Genomic DNA, 24,107 nt, shown 5'->3' with positions numbered 1-24,107 from the left:
AAACAGTGAGGAAAAGAGACAAACGCAAACTTGAAACTTACAATTTCTCAGTGCCGCTTTGTGATCCTCGCTTTTTAATCCAGTATTGAGATGATTTAGCTAAAGATCCCATCAAGGCAGTCTCCTTTTGGTCAGTTTGCGCTTAGGGTGGCAAAAGAAAGATCATTGTTGTTGCGGAGTGTAAAAAAAACCGAAGTAGGTACTATTAGTTCTTAAAGGCAATATAAAAATAATTTGGATGCAAAGCAGGAGATGAGTCTTGTGTTAGAGGGAGCGAGGAAGAGGTGAAAGTGAGATCTGATGATTGAAAAGAAAAAACTCTTTGGATCTTTATTCCTGCTAATTAGTTTCCTGCAAAAAATGGCTGTGATTAATTCAGTGCGCATGTGCTTCATTACACAGGCACGAAGGGAAGGGCTAATTAGCCGCCTTCTGGATCAATAAGATTCAGCAAAGGAGAGAGCTCGGGAGAGAGAGGGAGGGAGTGAGGGAGGGAGAAAGAGGAGGGAGGGATGGATAGATAGATACAAGTAGGAAAAAGAGGAAAGTAATGATCAGGAATTGAAAATATGGAATTAAGAAGAGCGGAAAGTAAGAGTTTGATTAGACGGAAGACAGTGAAAGTTAATGCCGGAGCAAGCAGTCGCAGCAGGCGCAGCTTTTCCGCCGCTCTTTCTCCCTTTTTAACAACGTTTTTGTCCCGGTTCTTTTGCTTTTTTTTTTTTTAAATGAAATATATATAAATTCTCTTCCCGGCAAAAAAAAAGAAAAGAAAAAAAAATACACATACGATGATGCTTTCTTTTATACTGTCTTTTTTTCGCTTTCTGTCTGACACTTTAGTCGAGTCAAAGCAAACAGACAGGGCTGTGCTCCTGACAAGTTTATAATCCACATTTAAACAACTTATTGAAAATCATGACTGAGTTTTTAGTGGTTGAAATAGCTGCAGTGTAAATGTGCTGGTCATCAGCAGCGTAAACTTCAACTATATGCAGGGAAACTGTTTACAACAAGCCAACCTGCAGGAGCACTTTCCGCAAATCTAACGCACGTTTTAAGCGATTTCCACATGCAAAACTGTTCCAACAGCAACATATGAGCTGCCACGATGCAGGCTACTACTGTAGTCCCCAAACACTACAGCTTAACGTAAATGCAGTGGCACCTGCATATTATCAGAGCTAATTGTCCATCTGCATCAGTAAATATATATTTGAAACATTAAGAGCAATACTAAATGCCCTGACTCAAAAGTTGACATGAAATGGTCCTGATGCGTGCATCTTCAACGTTTTAACTTTGTTCGCCTTTATGTCAGTCGACCTGTAGGCTTTAGCTTTGAGAGAATATCCTGAATACTGTATTTTGTTTTATTTTACATGTACATATTAGTTTATTTCTGATGGACAATAAAAGATTAAATTGGAACACAACTTGCACTGTAGATGTCCTTCAATCCACTACTCAGACCGTACACACCTTATATTGATTTTAAATAAAATACGAAAATCTAAGCTCTTAATTAACATTGAAAATGGTGAAATTCAAATGTATAAAATATGTAAAATATGTATATATATATATATATAGCTATGGATAGATTGAAAAGAAAAACGTGTCAGCTTTACAGCCACTGTCAGCTCAAAAATATTAGCCTGAATTAAAGTCAGTATGTTGTTCTGCATCACCACTGTGACTTATTGTTTCACAGATGTGAAGAAACGTCTAGCACACGACTTTAGATATTTTCTCACTGAATTTAAAGAAACTGCAGTGTGTTTGTATTTGTGCAATATGCAAAACAAGTTCAGCTTCTTTTATAGATACCTGTTAATTCTACATCTTTTATGGATGTGAGTTTTGTTTTTTGTTTTTTATTTAAATTGAACATGTATAGTCTAATAAGACAAAAACAGGTGCTTTAGAAAATATGTTTTGTTTTGTTTTTTTCTTTTCTAGCCAAGCACAGCAGTGAAAGACTTGTGAGTGTAGGTGTAACACTGAGGGGTGATGAACAAGCAGGCTATCGTGACATCTATTCCCCACCAAACTGGTGGGAACACGTCGTCAATACATGTAGGTTCACTGAAATAAAAACAGCGCTTTAAATGTTTGACACAGTTGCATGAAAGCTTTTTTTTTTTAAATCTAGTTCCGGTCTTCTTAAAACAAGAGTATAAACCTTTTTTTTTTTTTTTTTAATCTTTTAATAACAAACTGGTTTAGTGTGTCATGCCACTTCTAGGAGCATCTTCATTAAATATATATTGAACTCTTGTCTTTAAGGTTAACAAGAAATTTGTTTAGATTTGTCCGTTTTTCTTTACTTTATCTTAAAGCTCTTCGCCCCATCCAACTGACATGTCATCATATCCTCCGAGTAGAAAGATTGTATTACAAAAATCAGCCTTGCAGTCCCTCAATCCTCTTTGTTATGATAATTTTATTGTTGATACTCCGATCAAATGGACAATCCCTCACCCTCAATGTGGACACTTTCTGTGCAAACAGCGCCATATAGAGTCCCTGGTCCTCTGAATACCAGCGCTGATCACAGAACGAGCTATACTGATTGAAACAATACGGATTTGTCAGTGTTGGGTCTATGTGCTGAATTCCGATGGAGACTTATTAGTTAAAAGGCAAATATACTTAAATTCAAACATTGCCTGCGCATTGTTCATGACTTAAAGTAGTCATTATACAGTGCTGTTATTAAATATATATACGTGTATATATATATATATATATATATATATATATATATATATATATATATATATATATATATATATATATATATATATATATATATATATATATATATAAACAAGCCATAACTGGGTTACTAAAATCGCATATTTATTTCTCCAGACGTGGAAAACACAGCGCAAAGAATGTGTTTTTATTTTAAGACTGCACATAGCTGATACGTTAGAAGCCCCTTCGTGATGTTGTAGCAGGGAGAATGGCTGATGAAATAAATAGACTATATTTTATATTTTCCAAAGGCCTTTGACTTAAAGGTTAGAGAGGTTATGAAACCCCCATGGGACGTGGCGTTTCTACAGATCCAATAGCACATATTCCTTTGAAGGGCCTATGAAAATCAAACTTCTTACATTGTAGCCTATATGGCCAGGACCCAACTACACCCCCCCCCCCCCCCCCCCCCTCTTTCCATCACACTCCCCCTCCCTCTCTTTCTCTCTGCCTCCCGTCTCCCTGCCGGTAAAATATATGGTGTGCTTTAACACGGCATTTCCTCAGCACTTGCCTTCCACAAGCTGCGACAGGCATTGATACCTGTTTTTAAGCAATGCTGCATCTGCTGTATAGAATGTCCCTCTCAGGAAAAAAAAAAAAAAAAAAAAAAAGGAGAGAGGCAGAGAAAAAAAAAACCTGCATCGTCCCGTAGAACAGCTCGCATTTTTGTAGAGTGAGAGGTAGACTGCAGGAATCTCGAGGATTTGCGACGTGTCTGCTCTCTCGGGAAGATGAGATTGTAAAAATGAATAGGTTGAAAATAGCGTGCGAGAGGAGTTAAAGGGGCTTCGAGATAATAAAAGAGTCTGGTGTAATTTGAGGCTTGTAGAATCCAGCTTTCAGCCAGTCAGTCGCCCAAAGCTTGTGACAATGCAAACTTTAGTTTACAAATTTATGCAAATGCATGATTGACATTACTCCACCAGTGACCACATTGAGTATATTGTAGGCTAAATCAAAAGAGGACCTGCCAGACGGAGGCCTTGATGCTTTTAGGGCCTATGCATCAGTGAAAAGGGGAGAAAAAAACAGGGGGGGGGGGACTGACAGGGTCTGGGGCTTTTGTGTTACCAGCATTCAATTGCGCCTCTCAGTGGGAAGGATAACTGTCCACGTGCCAGCCTCAATAGGCATACATCGATGAGTGGCATTACAAATTCAACACAACCTGTGGCTATGACAGCTCGTGGACGTGACAAAGAAAGTGAGAGTAGCTTAAAATGCAAAATGCTCCGTGGATGTGGGGCGCATGGAAGTGCTTGACCATCAGCAGAGCTGGAAGGAACAAAACAGTGCATTCAGACTGAGGGCCAAGCCACCCCCCATCGCCCCCCAACGTGTTTGAACCGCCGCTATGCGAGTGGGGAACCACGTGCACTTGTCAACTTTTAGATGTATTTATTTTAAATTCACTTCAATTGCATTACAGTTTATTTTGTTTAGCGGGCGCTGTTCGCGTGCACGTTCAAAATGAGAGAGAGAGAGAGAGAGAGAGAGAGAGAGAGAGCAGGAAAACGAGTAATGCACAGAGGTGGAACCATTTAAACATAAAACCTACATCGACAAAAGTTAAATAACTTTACAAAGAGATAATGAGCATTATATTCTGGGGTATTTGGAGGATTTTGATTGTTTATAGGCAGCAATATTAACCCCTATAAACAATCAAGATCCCCTAAATACCTCACATATAACTGACACCATGTCCAAGCTTTGGTTAACGGATGAAAAGGGCATCTGACTTTTTGAGTAACACTCTGAGTGCGATCATATTGTGGAAATGTTTAAATGAGGTGGACTTTAAGTAAGAAGGAACACAATAATGCAATACAGTATTGGCTAGGTTTTTTTTTTTGTTTGTTTTATAAATGAAAATCAAATTAATATACTTCTTTAACGTCACGTTAATGGAAATATGTCTATAAAACTGTGTGATAGAGGCCACATTAGATAGAGACCACATGGACTTCTGATACAGTCATTTATCTTATATGAATCTTGAAATCTTGAAAAAAAAAAACGTCTTATTTCCCATTAATCTATTTTTTAATGTGTGTACTTTTTAGAGTAGACAATGCCAGGTACACAATAAGATAGTCATCATTAATAATAATTTCCCATAAAGATATTTGTTCGTTTGCTTTGTTGTTGTTTGTTTGTTTGTTGAGCAAGTATGATTTAAAGCAAAAGAAATGTAGCCTGCTTTTTAAATATTCTTTCTTGTCGACTGAATGAAGCAGTTACGTCTGTTTACCACTACATCCCACATGGGAGGCTGATGTCCGGCTCTCCCTGCATCCAGGGTGGAGAGGGCAGCGCCAGGTGCAATGGGAGCGCCCTCTTATGTTCAGCCTGACCATTGAGTTCAAGCAGTGCATCAAGTCTTGCGCCTGCGGACCAGATGGTCTTGCAAATGCGAACCTTTACCCTTCCAGCGATCATTATCCTATATTTTCAACTACCACGCATGTAAATGATATAAACCACCAGCCGCTTTATGCAGGTGGACCAACACAGAAAATGGCTCCTTCAGCGCAGTTCACACATTTCTGTCAGATGCATTTGGGTTTAAAATAGTTTAGCATGTAAGCGCTGCACAGTTGGAAATTTAAGAATGGATAGATGGAGTGACAGGGGGAGAACAGAAGAACATCAAACTTGAACTTGGCCCTGTTTCTTTGTTTTTTCCTCTTTTTGTGTGGCGAAACGTCCTCTGGAATAGTAGTGCAAATGCCTGTCCAGCTGCATTCAGGGATTAGGTTTGACTCATGTGACTTAATGCACATCATATATATGACTTTAAATACATTTTCTTCAAAGTAACGTTCATTTGTAACAGTCGATGTGTGATGTGGATGCACTCTATGGTTTTCATCATCACGTCTCTCGTGGACAGGGAATCCTCCTAATATTAAAATCTTAAGATTTTTTTTTTAATTATTATTTTTTTATTTATTTATTTTTTAAATTTTGCTAATATGCTGTTACTTCTCGTTGCCCCCACTTCTCTCTTCCCAGTTCCCGTTTTAAACATTATATCATGTTCTTGAATGGATGCAATGTGATAAATATTTTGTTTGATTAAGTGAAAAGATGAAATGCAGGGATTTTAGCTGTCATTACTTATTGCCTTGTCTGCATTTTATTGCATGTTTAATTCATCATCAAGTTTTCAATTTGATATTTTGAATTTTAACTGAGCTACACTTCCCCACAATGCGAATCTGACATCCTGCCATACATTAAACGTGTGTGGAGGTCTAACGCAGTGTTTCTCTTATTCATATTTATTTATTTATTTGTTTATTTATTTTTGTTCCAGATGATATGCGTGAATTTTGAGATGAAAGTTATGTTCTCGTATTTGTTTCATAGCTTACCTTCCATGGATGTTTAATTAATACGTATTCAACTTTGGTTTTTATTTTAAACGGCTTGTTTTATTGATATGAGTAAATATTGTTGAAATAAAACATGAATATTAAAAGTCAATTTTGAAAAAAAAGAATGATCCTGCCATTTTTTTTCCTCTTAAGATTTTATTATTTCTTATGACAATGTAGTCTAAATCTGTTTATACATGTCAGTGACAGATCGCATGTAAACCAGCAAGTATAACACCAGCTTTGTGAAAACAACTTCAGGTGGAAAGAAAGAAAAGAAAAAATGGTAGGCCTACACGGTTTCAGCGTTTGGTGTTGTGATTTGTGATTTTTGAGTTTGAAATAGAATAAATGACGAGCGGCCGTCTGGTCAGTCTGTCTCATTTACATGAGAAACAAGAAGGCATATCAATCCCTTTCTCTCATCCATTTACTCACCCTGCCAGCACTACGTTATTAATGATCCTATGCATTATTCAAAAACAGTTTTGATGTCTGAATTTTTTTTTTTTTTTTTTTTTTTAAAAACCATGTTCACCTCTTAATTATTCTGTCAATAAAAATGTCACAAAACATCCGAAAATCTCCGATGTTGTCCAGTCTTTATTTGGTTGCACACGTGTTTTTATCACTGCGATTAGATGAAATAACGATAATCATATTAATAATAATGAAAAAAAAAATCCCACTTCGATTCCTTAAAATCAACTAGCGTGACTACCTTTCTCTCTCTCTCTCTCTCTATACCTCTCTCGCACGCGCGCTCTCTCTCACTCTGTAACCATCTTATATGTGTGCGTGCGCGCGCGCGCGCGTGGTGATAGAGTGTGGTCCAGATTTATCTTATGTCTGAGCGTGATCAGGGATATAAATCTATGTCTCACTTTATTGGAAAAAGAACATTATTATTATTATTATCATTATTATTATTATTATTATTATTATTATTATTATTATTATTATTATTATTATTATTATTATTATTATTAATTTATTAATTCTTTTATTATTTTTATTATTATGATTATTATCAAGATGTAAACAGGTAATGTTTTCCACACTCAAATGTAAAAAATAAACAGAAGGAAAATTTGTATGTCAACATTGCTAATCCTTAGTATCCATGCAGCTTCATCTCATCCTTCCTTCATTAATACATATCTGTTTAAAAATGTGTAAATATATTATGAAAATAACAATAATTTATTTTTCTGTAAAATTAATCGATGGCAACTGTTCATTCCAGTGGAAACTACAGGGAATATTGTTAGAAGGTTGCGTTTGTGTGTTTCAGTATGTTTCAGAAAGAGGATGCTTTCAGAGCTTGCCTGCTGGTAATCGTCTGATCCCAATATCTCTCAAGTGTATGGGGGTATAAAATTCAAGCTCACAAAAAAAAAAAACAAAAAAAAAAACCCAAAAAAACACTCAGCAAGAACAAAATAAATAGGGATGAATCAAAAGATAAACGCAAGGATTGGGTTTAGTCTGGAATTAAACAGCAGTATCACAATTTATCAGAGTTTAACGCCAAACTGTCTCCTGAATGAGTAATGTTCACATTATTTTGGGGGGAATATGGGTGTATTAACTGAAGGAAAGAAAAAAAAAAAACTGGGAGCAGGCCTTCAAATAACACACATTTCATGTCAGGGATATAGTGAATAATGGAGAAATCCTGAAAGCTGACTGAGAGACAGGCGGGACTCGTGGGGTTTTACTCGATTTGGAGATACTCACTGAAACAGAGGGATCCCAAATCAGAGCCATATGACCACTCCAGGCAACAGCTACACTGGCTGCTGGTGAACTTATCTAAACAGAGGAGGGGGGAATAGAACCGTACTACAGGGTTAGGGCCACTTCGTGCTCGCTGCAGATGCACTTAAACGTAACAAACTTACAGAGAGTCATTTTCCTTCATGTCAAGAAGAGCCGACAAGCAACTCGACGAGATGAAAGATGACAGGTGGAAGCGACACAGAAGGCAAGTACAGACCTAGGATTTTATGCCTAGAGGTCAAATCCAAAGCCTGCGTCATGCACAGCCTCTGGATGACATCACTGGTGTTGTTTGGGTTAAAATATGTTTTCTGATAATTGACAGAAAAAAAAAAATCACATACAGTGCAGAACCATCATGGTGATTATAAGATGAGGATTTGCATATGAAATGAAAACATACATGTTTATAAGACTGTAAATATGCCAAACTGCAAAATAACCCATATTAGCTCTGATGTAATAAAACACAGTGAGTTTTTCTATTTAAATGAACAGCATTCAGATTTTCATAACGGAGTTGGTCCTGCACATCAAATGAAAAGCGTGTTTGACTTTTCTTGCCTCCCTCAGAAATGACTCCACACAACATCATGCAGTGACAGAATCTCTGCAAAGTCGAGCTCCAAAACAAACCTAACCTGCTCGTCTGGAGCATAATGTGATCAAACCTCCTAAAGTTATGTGACAGTAACTGAGATTCTTTTATGCTCTCAAACTCTAATCTTTGTTTAGGTGGCTTTACAGTGTCTGGTGATTTGGGAGTGTAGAGGTCACATAGCACTGGTTGTCCATCAACTGCCTTTGGCCTTTGTGCAACAAATACCTTAGTGGAGGTGCCCCACCACCCCCCTCCTCCTTCTTCTTCTCCTCCTCCTCCTCCTCCTCCTCCACCACCCCATAGCCTTAAGTGTTCATGGAGCCAATTTGACCTAGTGACTAGTACAGCTGTTTCTTTTTTGAAGTGGTTAGTTTGCTAAGGAAAGTAATAGCATATTGTATGTTTACTTTAGCAAGGCATGCGACTGAGCTACAGACCTCAAAACCAAGTTCTTAAAAAATTGACTTCATTATTCCACCGGACATATATTGATCAATAACAGAAAAAAACCCCAGAAATTGTCACATAAATTCAGCCCTTTAGTATGAACAGATCCTATCAAAGTATGTTTTATTTAAGTTGAGGCAGAGACATCATATAGGAAGGATGGAGAAGAAATCCTAAAAATGACATCTGGTCATTCAGCTTACACGACCTGCTTAAAGTGTTTGTGTTATGGATATCGTGCTATAGTCAGCTGACCATCTTCCTGTGGCAGTAAAAACCACTCTAACTATGTACTCCTCTTTTTTTCTCAAGTCTATTTTATCAAATAAAAAATGTTTGGGTAATGATACGTGAGAGAGTGCTGGCAACGTAGGTAATGGTTGACTGTATTGACTGTATTGACTCTATTGACTGTGTTAATGTGGGCAGAAAAGAATAGCGTTAGAATGAATTACATTATATTAGTGGAAAGTAGAAGTCCTTTACATTTCTGCAACATGATGGTATATCAGCTAGGTCTCAATCACATAAACAAGTTGTGTTGCTGTTAATCAGGGGCAAAAAATCAACATGAAAAACAGTCTTTGAATTGCAAAAGGTCACACCTTCCCTGTGGTCAAATGACCAGCAGTGATGGGATATTCTCTTTCAGTTGAGAGGATTGAATCACAAGCTCACATTAATTCACTTCATGTCTGCTCAAATTAATCTGGGGGTCATCAGTTTAGTCCCATCCACAGTCTGAACTAATTTTCACAATTCAAATTCTATTTATTTATTTATTTATTTATTCATTGCCTTTACAGAAAATTTTGCGTTGAGTTTAAGTCATAAGTAAATTATTGTAAACTCTTCTTTTGCAGCTTGAAAAGTCAGAGGAGTACAGACTGTCTTCCTCAAGGAAATGTTTAATTCAGATATATCATACATCATTTTATGAAATGTATCATATTTAGTGTCTACACACTAAATGTACAAGTGTACCATGATAAAATTTTGGTATGATTGTATTTTTGTGGATTTTCTAAATTTCCTAATGGTTATTTTTGCATCCGCTCTTGGTGAATTTGGCCAGACAGAGATTAAGAAAAGGGGGAAAAAAATCCTTGTAAGCTAAAGCAATATTCTGATATGAGGACTATATTAGGTTTGATCTTTTTGTTTTCTGTGAAACATTGAAAGCAACTTGACTTTCATTAATTTTCACTCAAACAAATATATTTACAAGTGCATATTGCTGTGCACATCTACACGCAAAGTCTTTCTTTTTAAGATACAACATAACAGCCTGGGCCACAGACTGTTAATATGGACTTATTAGATATATGTTGGCAGCTCTTGAGTATTTTGTACATTCATGTGAGATATAAAGCATACAACAACAGTGATTAACTATGTGTTGTCTACTTTTGATCTTATGTTTCTGAATGTGTGCAAATACATTTCCTCAGGAAAAAAAAAAGGCGAGAGGAAGATGAAACTGGTTTTAACGTGTTCTGTTTAGAATTGTAAATGCATTGCATAGGTCCTGCTGTCCAATTACATACATCTTTCATGTATGAAATCATGCATGTCTTTTTCTCTAAACGGGGAGGGCTGGCACAAAGGGAGCAGCTCTGACTGTGTAAGAACAGTGTACAGCCCACATGAAAAATAAGGTCTAGTGTTGGAGCCCTGAAGCCCTGGGCAAGGAGCACATCTCCATCAGCACACAGGCCAGGGAGGGGAGTTACTTTTCTTCCAGACTGGAGCTCTTTCCACTCCTGACTCCTGCTGTATTATTGTTGCCCTATTTGAGGGGTTGCTGACCCTTTGGGTCCTAACTAATACTTCATAGAAAATACTTTCACATCCTTAATTAGATAAATATAGATTCTTTTAGTATCAAGTATCAAGTCTAATTGCCACAAAAACAAACAAAAAAAACCCCAATCTTTTTAGATAAATTTTTTTTTTTTAAATTAATTTTTTTCTCTTTACTCCCTGTCATCATCAAAACAATAACTTTATATTGTTTTGTATATACTGTATATTCACTTAATTTCAATTGAATTATGAATTGGATTGATTTACAAGATCAAGAGTAAAGACAGTGATCTTAAAAGGGCAGTTTTACCTTTCAGATGAAATTGTAGAGATTTGATGATATTCGTGTCACAAGCTTGAATGCTGTAACTAAAATATACTTTGTTTGCGTGTGTTTTTTGAATCAAGCTGAATAATTTAATATAGTTCAAATAATCTGGGACCAGATCTTGATCACTGCCTGGAGGTGTAAGCAACTGAGCCTAAATCCCAGAAACTGTGTATCAGAAATGTAAGGCAAAAACACTATTCCGAGACAAGATTCACACATACACACATTGTCATTCATGTATCTACACATTAATGCACATTTTCCGCACATTTCTATATCATTTTATGCACAAATGCAGACTCACAGTGCACAATGTAATATCCACCCATCAATAAAAGCACAAATAGTGGTGACATTTTATCAGCAATAGAAATAACTTTTTCTCTCCAAACTTGAAAACACCCACATCTTGAAACATCCACACATGCCATTACTGATAGAAATACATCTCAAGTTAAAGAAAGTATACCAGAAATTGTATAATGTGATATTGTGTGTAACTGAAGATAGGCTCCAGTTCGTATGCACATGTTTGCACATTTATACTTGTCTATTTATAATCTCTTTTGTTGGTAAAATATGACACACTAACCCCTTTTCAGAAATGCTCTCATCATGTTTGTATAAGTACCTTGACGATTTTTCCATAAAAGTGGTCACTGCAATTCAACTGGGTTGGGACTCAGCAACATTAATGCATCATTTACAACACAGCACAAGTTTGAATGGCATGCAATCACAGTGATGACGAGGTAGCCACCAGTCGGGGTGTGCTGATTTGTTATAGGATTGGTTTTTCACAAGAATCTCACAGATCATATCATTATATTGATAAATGCTACAGAAAAGCCCAGAGGACACATCCTCCACCAAGGCTTTTGTTGAAGATTGCAGTTTTAACAAAGGTGATCTTGAACTGCACCAAAACTGAATGAGAGCTTCCTTTGCTGATGTCCGTTGTCCACCAAGTTTAATAAAATTTGCCATGGTAGTTGTTTTGTAATTCTGCTAAACTAAACAGATATACAAACAGTCATCACATGAATCTGCTGTACCTCCACTGTTACCTAAAGGATGTCATTGTCCATACCCACTAAACATCAGTGCTGCACCAAAGCACTTTATCTAGCATGAACCAGATGAATTAAGAAAAAAACCCCAAAAAGAATCCATGTTTTACAATGTTTTGTAGAATATTTGCAGCCACTTCTTACTGTTTGACTTACCCAAAGCTGATAACAAAAAGTGGCCAAAGCGACAGTAAAGTCAAAGAAAACAGAACATCCATTTTTTACAGCTAAATTCATGCTTTAACTCACTACAACAGTTTCTGAGTAGCCACATAAGTCCAAGAGAAGAAGCAACATTTTCAACTGTTTCTTTTAACTTCCAACATGTCATACGCAACCACAACCTACTGTTTGGATTAACGTAATTGCAACAAGCAACGTAGCATGTCAACTGTAGCTGACATGTTGAATAAACTAAGTAAACATTAATGGGAGATGTGTGAATATAGATGGGAGGATCATTAATGTTAAAGTTACTTATATCTGAATCCCCATAAACTATCTTTGACAGACTGATAAAGGCATCAATGTTACACATTTTGTCTAGAAAAGGAGTGTGTGTAATATAAAGACTAATCTACAAGGTCATCCCCAATTTCGAGATTGTGACTAGACAAATCCAAACCCTGAATAACCCAGGATGAGCATCTGTCAACCATGCAATGGCAACATATTCAGAGTTTCTAATCTGAAAGGAAGAAACAGGTGAGCAGGCCATGAAAGCAGGGCATTTATCAGCCAGTCTTTCCTTTATGCCTAATCTGAAGGTGGACTAACCATATGGGGGACAAGTTAGCTTCAAAGCCCTGAAAAAGTTAAAGAGCTTAGAGCTTGGACAGCAGGAGCAAGGGGGGACTTCACAAACTTACCTGATGGGGTTTTTGGTCTGCGTTTCCAGCACACGGAAGCCTCTCTGACTGTGTTTCCTTTTCAAGTGTCTGTTTGAAGTCAGCAGGCAGAAAGGTCACGCCCTCTTGGTCACAGCAGGTTTGTTGAAGCAACGGTGGATGGCCAGTGGCTATTGCTAATATTCAGACTTTTTTTTTTTCTCTGTATACACACGCACACACCTATGCACACACACAAACCCCCAAATAATAAAGGATGTAAAGCTATTGATCCGGTGCCTGGGCACCTGAAGAAGATTTGGTGATGTACTCCTAGAATTCCAGGTATTTCCAGGGTTTTCAAAAGCTATATATTTTGGGATTTAGGGACTCCCAGGTCACAAGAAGAACGAATCAGGATGGTACCATTGCCTGGAAGAAGAAAAAACAGAAAGAGAGTAAAAGAAATCAGAAACATGTTTTGAACACAGTTGGAAATCATTATAGCAAAGACACAGTTCCATAGCAGTCCTCTTGGAGCACCCACAATTTCTGTACCTCATCCCGGAAATATGAGCACATAATAAATGTCTTTCAGGAGAGGCAAACCAGGGCAGTATGACTTCCATCAAGACTTCAAAATTAATCATCTGTTTTTAGAGTCAACAAAATTAATCTATAATTATTTGTATGCTACTACTGTTGGACAGCCTGGCATGATTTCAAAATTACATTTAATCGCAAATGAACTGCTGTGAGTAATTTCTCTTCTCATACCACTGAGGACTTTTCAAATGAAAAATGAAAAAGATTTGCAGAGAAACTTAATTTCCCTTTAACTGGAACAAGACATATTCCTGTAATAGCACATATAATTGCCTGCTCTGCAGTGGATCTCCAGTATATGACAACAAAGTCTCATAGACAATACTTATTTATTCAACTGTCAATTCCAGCTATGAAAAAATGAACATGCTATAAAGAGACTTTGAATTCCACATGGCCTGGTTTGTGTAGCTGGGTAAATATGCTTTTCGTATGTTTCAGTACCTCCACAATGACAGATATGCAGGCAGATGAGGCCGACAGCTTGTGATAACAGACTTGCTCTTTTGAAGCCACATGCATTTAGAAACATTCGTTCCTTCGTTCATTTTCTGTACTGCTGATTCCAGTGGAGGGTTGCGTGTTGGGAAGCTGGAGACTATCTCAGCAATTAGCAGGCGAGGAGCATGGTACGCACTGGACACATCCCAGGGCCCACTTGGAAACTTTGGGTGATTATTATTATTTTTATTTATTTATTTTTTTCTTTTACCTCTGTGGTTCGAATGGAGTTAAACTCTGTGTTTAATTGTTCCCAAGAGCTCTGAGTGTGGTGCTGATAATGTGCTCTGGGAGTAACATTTAAACTGCAACAAAAATAACTTGCACAGTGTCCACAGGTCTGACAGAGTAAAAACACAGAATCTGCAAAACAAGGAGAAAAGAAAGACTAAGAAGAGCATGAGAGGGAGACTAGAGGCGAAGTCCCATGTGTTTGTGAGGGACTTTCAACATTTTATCAGTTTCTCCTGACTTCTGTGTGCACTCAACATTTCACAATCTGATCACCAGCCTTTAAAATATCAGTTTAAATAATGATCTTTTTAAGCTATCTTGAATGAAGAGAACCCAGTGTATCGCTTGCTGATCAATAACTAAATTATTTTATGACAAGGTTTTTCAGCAGTTACAGTGGACAGAAAGCAGTGCTGTTAATTTGTCATCTCTCTTTCCCTCGCTTACACTTCGTCCAAGGCCACGACTTCCCGGCTCGTCGGGGCGACCTGTGGGAGTGTGTATGTCGGATCAATAGCCCACCCACAGCAGAGCCGCGGGCGATCCTTGACCTGGGCTATTGATTAGGCTTGGCTCAGCTGCCAATAGCAATGTGCTGGATGTGACACCAGGATAAAATGGGAACTGAGGAAGGGGGATTTTGAATTGCCAGTGGCAGCCCCACAGCACACCACAGATAAAAGTCAATTCCACTTAACCAAATCACTGACAACTAAATAGTTAGCAGATACAAGAATGCACCAAGTCTGTGATGGCAGCTGTTGGATTGCTTTTGGGATTTCCTTGCCTGTGACCTGTATCGCAAGATAGGCCAAGGGGAAACACAAGGTTACATGTGTTTGTTTTTTTCTCAAATGTGCTGACTTCTCGGTCTGTAAGTCACACCTGTCTCATGTACGCAATAAAGACCTTAATTCTGCACTCAACATTAATCAAGTCTTTTGTAGTCATTGATTTAAACTGACACATAAACAGTGTATAATGATTTGCAGATAGAAAATTAAGCCATTTTAAAGACTTTTAAATTTTATTTTAAGTACGATTCAATGGGAACATGTTTGTAATAAAAGAGGCACGCTTATTTTGCACAACAGTTGTGTTCCTAACGTCATGTTGGAGAAAAGCAACAGACATTTAAAAGCAGCGATGAAGCAGAAGCTTTACAGTACTGTGTTCCGGGCTTACACACTGATGTAATGCAGTTCTACTGCAACTGTCAGACTACTTTCGATCCATATTGTTCCCAGTCATTACCAGCCAATATTAGAGTAGTTTACATGTCACTTTACTGGTACTTTGCCTCATGAATGTAATTTTGTGGCTACTGCCTGTGTGTGTGTTCAGCACCTATCCATGACTCCATATCTCTCTTGGTAATTGCTGAGTGACAGAAAGGCAATACTGACCACTTCATTATAGGACAGCCAGACTAACTGGACAGTGGCCTCTTGGCTCTAGGTCAATCTGGCCAGACTGACCTTATCTGCCATGGTCGTCAGGGGTCAGTCACCCAGAATCTATGAGGACTTTACTACAGTTGCCGTGGGTGCCATAAAACAAGGTCGCCTGACCCAGGCGGACTGTTGCTATCAGGTATTGATTGCAGGTTGTCTACTTCAGCTGAGACTGGACTAATCTCCCAGCACTAGGGTCTCAGGGGCAGAGGATTCAGTGTAAAGTTAAGTGTCGGAAGTAACAGGAGTGATGGTGCAGATAGCGGAGACAAGTGACCATAAGTGCTTCCGCAATAAGTTGTGGGGATTTGGGGTTTGAAAAAAAAAAAAAAAAACAACCACAAATTGTGTGTAAGAACAATGAGAAGTAGCACCAAGACTGGAAATGCGACTACTGTTGGAAGTGCAAAAGAAAGAAAGTTTATTTTCCTGGAGTGCAGTCAGATTTACTTCACAATGAAACAAAACAACTGCAGCAGTGCAGCAGTGTACATCAACTTGAGGTTAAGGCGTTCTCCCTTTAAAAAAAATTGTTCAAACAAATCTCAGCACCTGTCAGTTTAGCATAAACTATTATTCATTTTGCTTTAAAGTGTTTAGATCTCATTATTTTAGTTGGTGGCAGAAATATTTAAATTGAATAGAGAAACTTTTGATCAGTCTTTTTTTTTTTTTTTTTTTCTAATCACATTCCAAGGAAATGAATGAATTCTGCAAATGTTGGCAAGTATTTCAGTCAGTCATCTCTTTAGCTGCTACATCTGTATAAATATATATGAGATTGTTAGTCAGTACCTATTTGTGTATTTGTACGTGTCTGCACTATCTGGTGTCTGTGTGAGACCTTTATGTACACACTAAAGCATTCCAGATGCTCGTTAGATCTCGTCTCTCGGCAGCTGCTTGCCACCGTTCATATTAAATCACAATAATGGCAGATGAGCTCTTGCACTGGTGACACAGGCATGTATTTGAAACAGCCTTTTATTACACTTTGTTCCATTTAATAAAAAAAAAAAAAAAAAAAAAAAAAAAGGAAAAAAATCTATGTGAAGAGATAACCCGGTTTTAAAAATTTCAGATAAACAGCAGCAATTGCATCTTTAAATAATAAATGATCCTCTGCCTCTTACAGACAGGAATATGACTGAAAATAATTGAAGACAACAATGTCCTATAAGAGCACAGCTCAAGCAGTGCTGATTCAGACTCTCTCATAACTTCAAACATTCAGTCATGAAGTATAGATAATCTGTAAAAGACAGGCATGCGAGTCTGTTTACAATTTCTTTCTAATTAAGGCTACAGGACGGGGTCTACTTTGTTAAAGTTGAAGTGTGTTTGTGAGTCTTCACTTCCACACAAAAAAAACAACAAAAAAAACGGTACCACTGGCAAATTAGGGCTGGAATACAAAATGAAACAAACAATAACAGTCTAATATGATCTGCAGTCAAGGAATAAATATTTCACAATCTGTCTACATTTGACACACTTTCAGTTGAGGACAAAGAAATTCTGAACAACAAATTGCTCAAAGTTGGTCTTGAGATAACAATCCTTTTGACCGTCATCAATTCAGTGACTGTACGTGTAATCGCTCTTTAATTTATTTGAAATATAACAACATGTTATTGCTTCTTTTTGAAGTCTTTTTTCTCCTGTTGGCTGGTTGGGAAGAAAGATCAAGAGGCAAACAAACAAAAATCAAGAGTAAGTTAAATCAGGATGTGGAACCAGGTTTAAAGATTCCCACAGAAATGATGAACTGGGCAAAACATATTGCTGTGCCACTCTAACACGATTGCTTTCTAACACTCATTGGGGCCCACAGAGAGCCTCAGTGAGCAATCCCTCTTAAAACTATAATCATGTCCCTGAGATGATCCTGAGAATTTTTACTGCACAAGGCGGATGGAGAAGACAATGGAAAACCAAGTGAGTATTCTCCTCATGAAAATGATGTTTTCCTATTTTCCTTCTGTGAACAGAGCAGCAGTATGCTGTGTGTCTAAGAAGGATAAGGTAGTGCTTGATGATTAATCACTGGACATAATAAAGCTACTCACCATGAGCGCACAGTCCAGCTGATTCTATGATATGATTGGGGCCGATTAGAAAAGAGAAATAATCATTCCTTACAGTGCATTCATAGTACACTCTAATGACATCTTCTGATTGGACCTTGTGGAAAAGATAATAAGGGCCTTCTTAAGAGTGCTCTCAGATTATTTCTTTAACTTGGGGAAATGGGGGCCGTGGGCCTGGATGCTGGTGATTTGAGGATTAAGATAGGCTGACCTTTCACATTATGTTGCAATGTATAAAAGATGAAGTTTACAGTCCTTCATTACATTAGACCTTATCAATGGTTAGAGCCTCTATGAAGCCCCTTTCAACATCACAATGGTTTTTGTTGGCTGGTATACAACAGGCCTCTACCCCCTGGTGTGGGATTACTGTGCCTCTGTGGACGTGTGTGTGTTTAAAAGGGTGTGGTGTTGACACGCGCTTTTTCAGACTACACTGAATAACTAAGCCGATGTAAAAACTTTATTATGGTCACATCAGACAAAACTGTTAAAAAGAAAAACATTTAAGAGATAATCTGACAACAATGGACAATAAGTACATTCTTGCTTTCATACAGTTATAATTATTGAAACAATCTTTATTTTATCAACATATCAGGCACACTGCTCAATTTTCTGTAGTCCACTAGAGAGATTTGAAATGGAAAAAGAAAAAAACAAACAAAAAAAAACAAACAAACAGATTTTCACTTTACTTCACAGTATTATACTTACAAAGCTGGAATTTAATCTCAGCATCAAAATGTTCAATGAAAAACTAAACACAGAAACTGGAAGGTAAAATGTCACTTGTTTTAAATGCAAACCAGTATGTTTAAAACATCTCCTTGGATCAAGTGATTCTATGTTGAAACTAGAGGAGTAACCCACATGTCAGTTTCAAATCCTGTCACTTGCTTCAATCTCAAAAGAACAACTATGTTTGAAATGAGTCAAATGATCTCACCCTGAGGGGAGGCTTGTTTTCTCTTCGTGTTTTTGAGGCAGACAAAACTAAACTGCACTAAATAACTTCAATTCTAATAAGTGTTGCACACTTGCAAGCACCCCAAAAGTGAGTGACACTTTTGGATCATTGGTCTCCAGCAGAACCACTCTCTGCTGAGCTGGGACAGAGCACTATGGGCTTTAACAGGCATCAAACTATACTGGCCAACATCTCCAGGCTTCTTTGATGTGGGAGGCATTGCTTACCCCTATAACTTACAGCCCAGCTCTGCAGGGACTTATTTTTATAACCTCCATTATTTTCTATCATAAATATTCAAATCCAGACCTTAAATCCAGAGCTTAGTGAGGAGAATAGCCAAAAACAACATGCAGCTCTTTAGCTTCCCCAGCTCTCACTCTTCTATAGAAAATCATTATGAAGATTAATACAGAAACCAAACAGAATGCTGAGACAAGACTGTAGGACTCAGTAAAAATAATGCACTTGTATGAAAGACTCGGGATAGGATTTTTGGTCAAGCCTCTCTGGCTTTTTTGTTCTTTATTTGTTTGAGCATTTTGACAGATTCTGCAATTCCTCCTTTTGGCTGTGAATTAATATTTGCAGCTTGAATATTAATCCTGATTCAGTAGTGGATTAGTTTGCTATTGTCCCCCTCTGTGCTGAGCCCTAAATAAAGGCTCTGACATGGAGAGGATATCTATACCTCTCTGCCCTGCAAACAAAGACCTCTGCACCCAGAGATAACACATGTCCCTGCAACAGACCCCCCTGGAAAACCCACATTTTGGATCCTCCATCTCCCTTTCACTTTTCTTTCTCCCTCAACCCTCAGTTCCACATTTCTTCTTTGCACCGCTCTCTTCCTCCCTCACTCCCTCTCTCCCTCAGAAAACTTTGCCATGGTAGATTTGCAAGGCAATTGTGCCCTTAAACAGCGCCTCTTCCTCAGCTTATACCATGCATTTTCCAGAGTTTATCAAAGAATACAATGGGGTTATGCTTTCACCATTATTCTCCAGGCAAGAACAGTAATTTAAATGCACCAGTACTACTGAGGCAGGGCGCAGCCCTGCTGTCTCACTACGGAACAGAGAGAGATGAAAATGGGTTACAAAAAAATGCACTGCATTACTTTGTTGACCTTTCCTGTTCTCATAGTTTACAAACAGCTGTGAAGCTCCTTCCTCTGGGCTCTTTGTACATCAGAGACTAGGACTGATGGAGGCACGCCATGCTTAAATGAAGGGCTTTTTCTAACTTGCCTCCATTGTGGCTCACAAGAACACAGCCCAACAAATACACATTTACTTTTTTTCTTCTCTTTGTTTTTTTTTTTTTTTTTTTTGCAAAAGAATTTGCCAAAGAGAAAGAGACAGTTATGACATCTTTTTTTTGGTAATTATATACTTTTAGCACATAGTCTGTGTAACAAAAGAAAATTTTCTCAAACACTCGTGCACTCAGGCAGAAGTTTATTATCTTACAAACTAAATGAACGTCAGTGATTATCTTCTAAATATTATTCTTAGAACGACCGAAGCTTAAGGCAAAGAGTGATTTTGATGTAAGAAGTGTAAGTCTCACTTCTTTCCAGACTCTCGTCACTAAAGCAAACGGCTTTTGTAAATGTCACTAATAAGCACATAACCACCAGCTTACACAGGGAAATATCTGTACACACACAACACACACACTTATATATAATCAATGTTGTGAAAATAAATTCAAACTCTGAAAACTGTATCTTCAATGGGGGTTCAACATATGTCCACTGAGACTAATTGAGAGTTAATAGAGGTGGATAGTAACAGTAAACTGAGAGGAGGAAGGCGCAGACGAGAGGGGGATGATGAGGATTGGAAATCAGAGAAGAAAAAAGAAAACGTAGAAGAAGGAATTAAGAACGTGTGAGTGAAATAAAGAGCCCTGCGATGTACCCTGCCTTTCGCCCAAAGCCTGCTGGGATAGGCTCCAGCTCCCCTGCGACCCTTAATTGGACTAAGTGGTTAGGATAATGAATGAAAGAGTGAAATAAAGAAAGAATAAGGAAAGAAGCATAACTAAAAATATACTAAATGAAAAGAGTTAATGAACATGCAGGAGTGTTGCAGACAGCTGGATATGGACAGCATCAGCCTGCAGACCTGGTTAGACTGAAGAAAATGGGTAGCCATTGTGATGCCATTATGTTGCCATAATCCACTGATGTCTGCATGTCTGGGTGGGCAGACACTCACAGTCTATAAGGGGTTAATGGGAAATCAATGAGAGGGATGTGCTTATGAGCAGGACATGGGGAAAGAGGGACATGGGGTGGGGGGCGGGGATGGAGGGTCAGAGTGGGAGAGATAGGAACATTGTTTCCTGTGATAGCAGCAGTCTTCCCAGATGTTATCTGTCATTCAGCAGAACACTGGTGACCAGATGTTTAGGCTCAGCATGGCGGAGTGGGTATACATGTTAGAGGGGGATCAATACAGGTCAAGTGCATGGCAATATTTATCACTGTGCTGCAAACATTCTGATGTCTTCACAACAGACTTGCGCTGAGCAAGATTCTACATATGTGTGAAAACGCACATCTTTGTGATATGCTCATTTGTTTCAACAAGGTATAAAAGATGATGTTTTCGCATTAGTATGTATGTTATGTTTGACCTGCATCAGCAAGATCTCCATACATCCATTACAAGAAAACAAAGGGAAGCGGTGATTTGGATGGAAAGGTAAAATAAATACAGCAGAAATCAGCCAGGGTAGTTTAAAAAAAAAAAAAAAAAAAAAAAAAGCCTGAGGGCATTTGAAGAGGTGGGTGTGGGGTTCGAAAAGGGGGAACCAAGAGCAGGTCCCAGTGGAGTAAGGCTCTTTGTAGTTTGAGCATTCTGAACTAGCCAGAGGCTTACTGCTCTAACCCCTACCACTCAGACAGCCTGTTTGGGGAAATTACACCACAGCGTAATAATTAATCAAGTAAACACTGAACTGCTTTGATTTGGATTGCATTAACATATTATCAATAATGTATTAATCAAATACAAATAAACACCTCTGCATAATAGCACACTCAACAAACTACATGTTCACAATAAACTAAAAAAGTTAATCTTCTTTGGGGATGAGGAAAACCATTGTAGACTTCAGTGGAAGCAGTAGCGTTTTTGTGGATTTGAAAGCAGCATCTCCTGGCACTTAAACTGCCTGTGTTCATCAGCTTCGTTTTTCATCACTGCATCACCCATTTCAGGCTTTCACCAGGAGGCAAAAAAATTATGAAGTCATTTATTTGTGCTTAACAATGGCAGAATGCATCATGCAGAATAAATAAACACTGATGAGGCACTGAAAACACAATGCAAGTAATTTGTGCAAAGCTATTCCAGGTTTGATTCCAAAAGTAGCAAAGTGGATTGAGGAAAGGAGTTAGTCACTTTTATCATTTGCAGAGGAGTTGAATCAGCTCTGCTTTTGTATTTTCACTTAAATGCATGTTCTGTTTTTCTCAGATAAGTTGTGTTGTTTAAAAGCATCCGTTCTCGCCTCATGCTTTGTTCATAGGGGGAACTTCATGCCCAGGGATTTTCTAAACACAATTCATCAAAGTGGAACGGCAGGCTTTTTTTTCTGCATTCCTAATCCTTTTTGCTGCAGATGAGAGATTTGCTGTTCAGACTCATTAAGATTAAAGCATTTTGCCAGAGTTATTTAAGAATGCAAAGTTCCATGTGAGACCTCTCAGAGTTCAGAACAGAAGAAAATCCTATTGACACGCTCGGTGCACTGGGGGCTGATCTTAGCCTATATTTCTATATTTGGTGTCAGTGATTGAGTGATAGCATGTGAAATGGTTTTTCTAACTGCCTTATGGTTTTCAGTTACAATCACAGTTTTATCATCTACTGTCTGAAGGTAATTGCACTTTTTGTCCTTACTTGTAAAACTAATTGTTTACTTCTAAACATAAACATTGTGACTGTTACTTTTATTATAACATCTGGTTTTATTTAAAATATCTTGTTTATAGGGTTTGATAACTAAGTACAAACTAGCAGACAAATTAGCTGTTGTATCTAAAGGGAAATAATACATTATGGTCATAAACTGTAAATGTGTAGTTAAATAAGCACTATTTTGCTTTGGAGTGTAATTTTGGCAGCAGAGTTTGGCAACATAAATGTATCAGTCAACTGGCCCGACAGAATTCAGTTAATGTGTAGCTCGAGGAGATGGCAGGCTTTTAGCAGACAAAGAAATTATCATTGGATCGGACTGAGTGTTAGTTTTCTGCCTAAGGATTTTTAATATAAGCGTTTTTGGCCGGAGACTCAGTAGTCTCTTGGCTGTGGTCTAAGGCTCTTTTTCCAAACTTTCCAACTCCAAGTGTCGCAATCTGGTTCCATTTTACAGCTGGCCTTGAGATTGTAACAGAGCTCCTTTCTCTCCCTCCTCAACCGCATATTTAATCCCTGTGCTTATGTCAAACTTAATTACAGGACCTTGTACAAAAAAATAACAAGTGAGCCTTCTAGGGGTGAGAGGGAGAAAAGAGGAGTACTAAGAGAGGGAGAGAAAAAGAGAAATAGGCAGATTGCTAAGAGGTGTGTGTGCGTGCGGGGGGTTGGGGGGGCAACAATCTGTGGACCTGGTATGTTAAACGACAAAATGAAACGCATGGTCAGCATTGGCGTATGCACAACAGATCTGTAAAAAACTGGCAAAATAATTATCAGCACCGTATTTTCAAATATGTAAAGGCAGAAAAGATAAGTTAATGACCAAACAGGCCCTATGTTTTTGTTTTTGTTTGTTTTTTGTATAACCTTAAAAGAAAGAAATAAGGAAAAGAGAAATAATCATCTGAGTAAGTCACCCAGTTTGTGTGTTCATGTGTGTGTTTGAGCACACAAAACTATTTACTCTGCAGAAGAGGAACAGCCGGGGAGAGATGTTTAGTCTGTCAGTTTAAAACTATTACCTCAAACTCTGAAAATATGAGCTGAGCCTGTCGTGCATAGACACAGGAAGACAGCGCTGTGAAGAACAAACCTTTGAAAAGTCTAAATCAATTTTTGGGGGAGTAACATAACAAACACTTCACTGCAGCGAAGAAAAGGGGATCTCTTTTTTTAACACTTTGAAAAGTACATATTCATACAATCTTCATAAGGCAAAACAGAATAAATGCAGTATACATGAAGTCTTTTGAAAACAGAGATGACAGGAAGGGAGAAAGGCAGAAGACACAGGGATG

The 24,107-nt window shown here is 38.0% G+C and overlaps 1 protein-coding gene across 1 annotated transcript in view; it reads right to left on the bottom strand.

Moving 5' to 3' along the window:
• zfhx3b (zinc finger homeobox 3b) overlaps positions 1-333 on the bottom strand; it is a gene marked incomplete at its 3' end in the record, with an annotated part of 126,893 nt that extends 126,560 nt beyond the window's left edge. The window contains exon 1 of the mRNA XM_079241179.1: positions 42-333. The remainder of the gene's footprint in view (positions 1-41) is intronic.
• Positions 334-24,107: the final 23,774 nt, after the last annotated feature.

The sequence above is a fragment of the Telmatherina bonti genome (assembly GCF_933228915.1).
Source record: "Telmatherina bonti genome assembly, chromosome: 1".
NCBI lineage: Eukaryota > Metazoa > Chordata > Actinopteri > Atheriniformes > Telmatherinidae > Telmatherina > Telmatherina bonti.
This window is presented reverse-complemented; position numbering and strand designations above follow the sequence as displayed.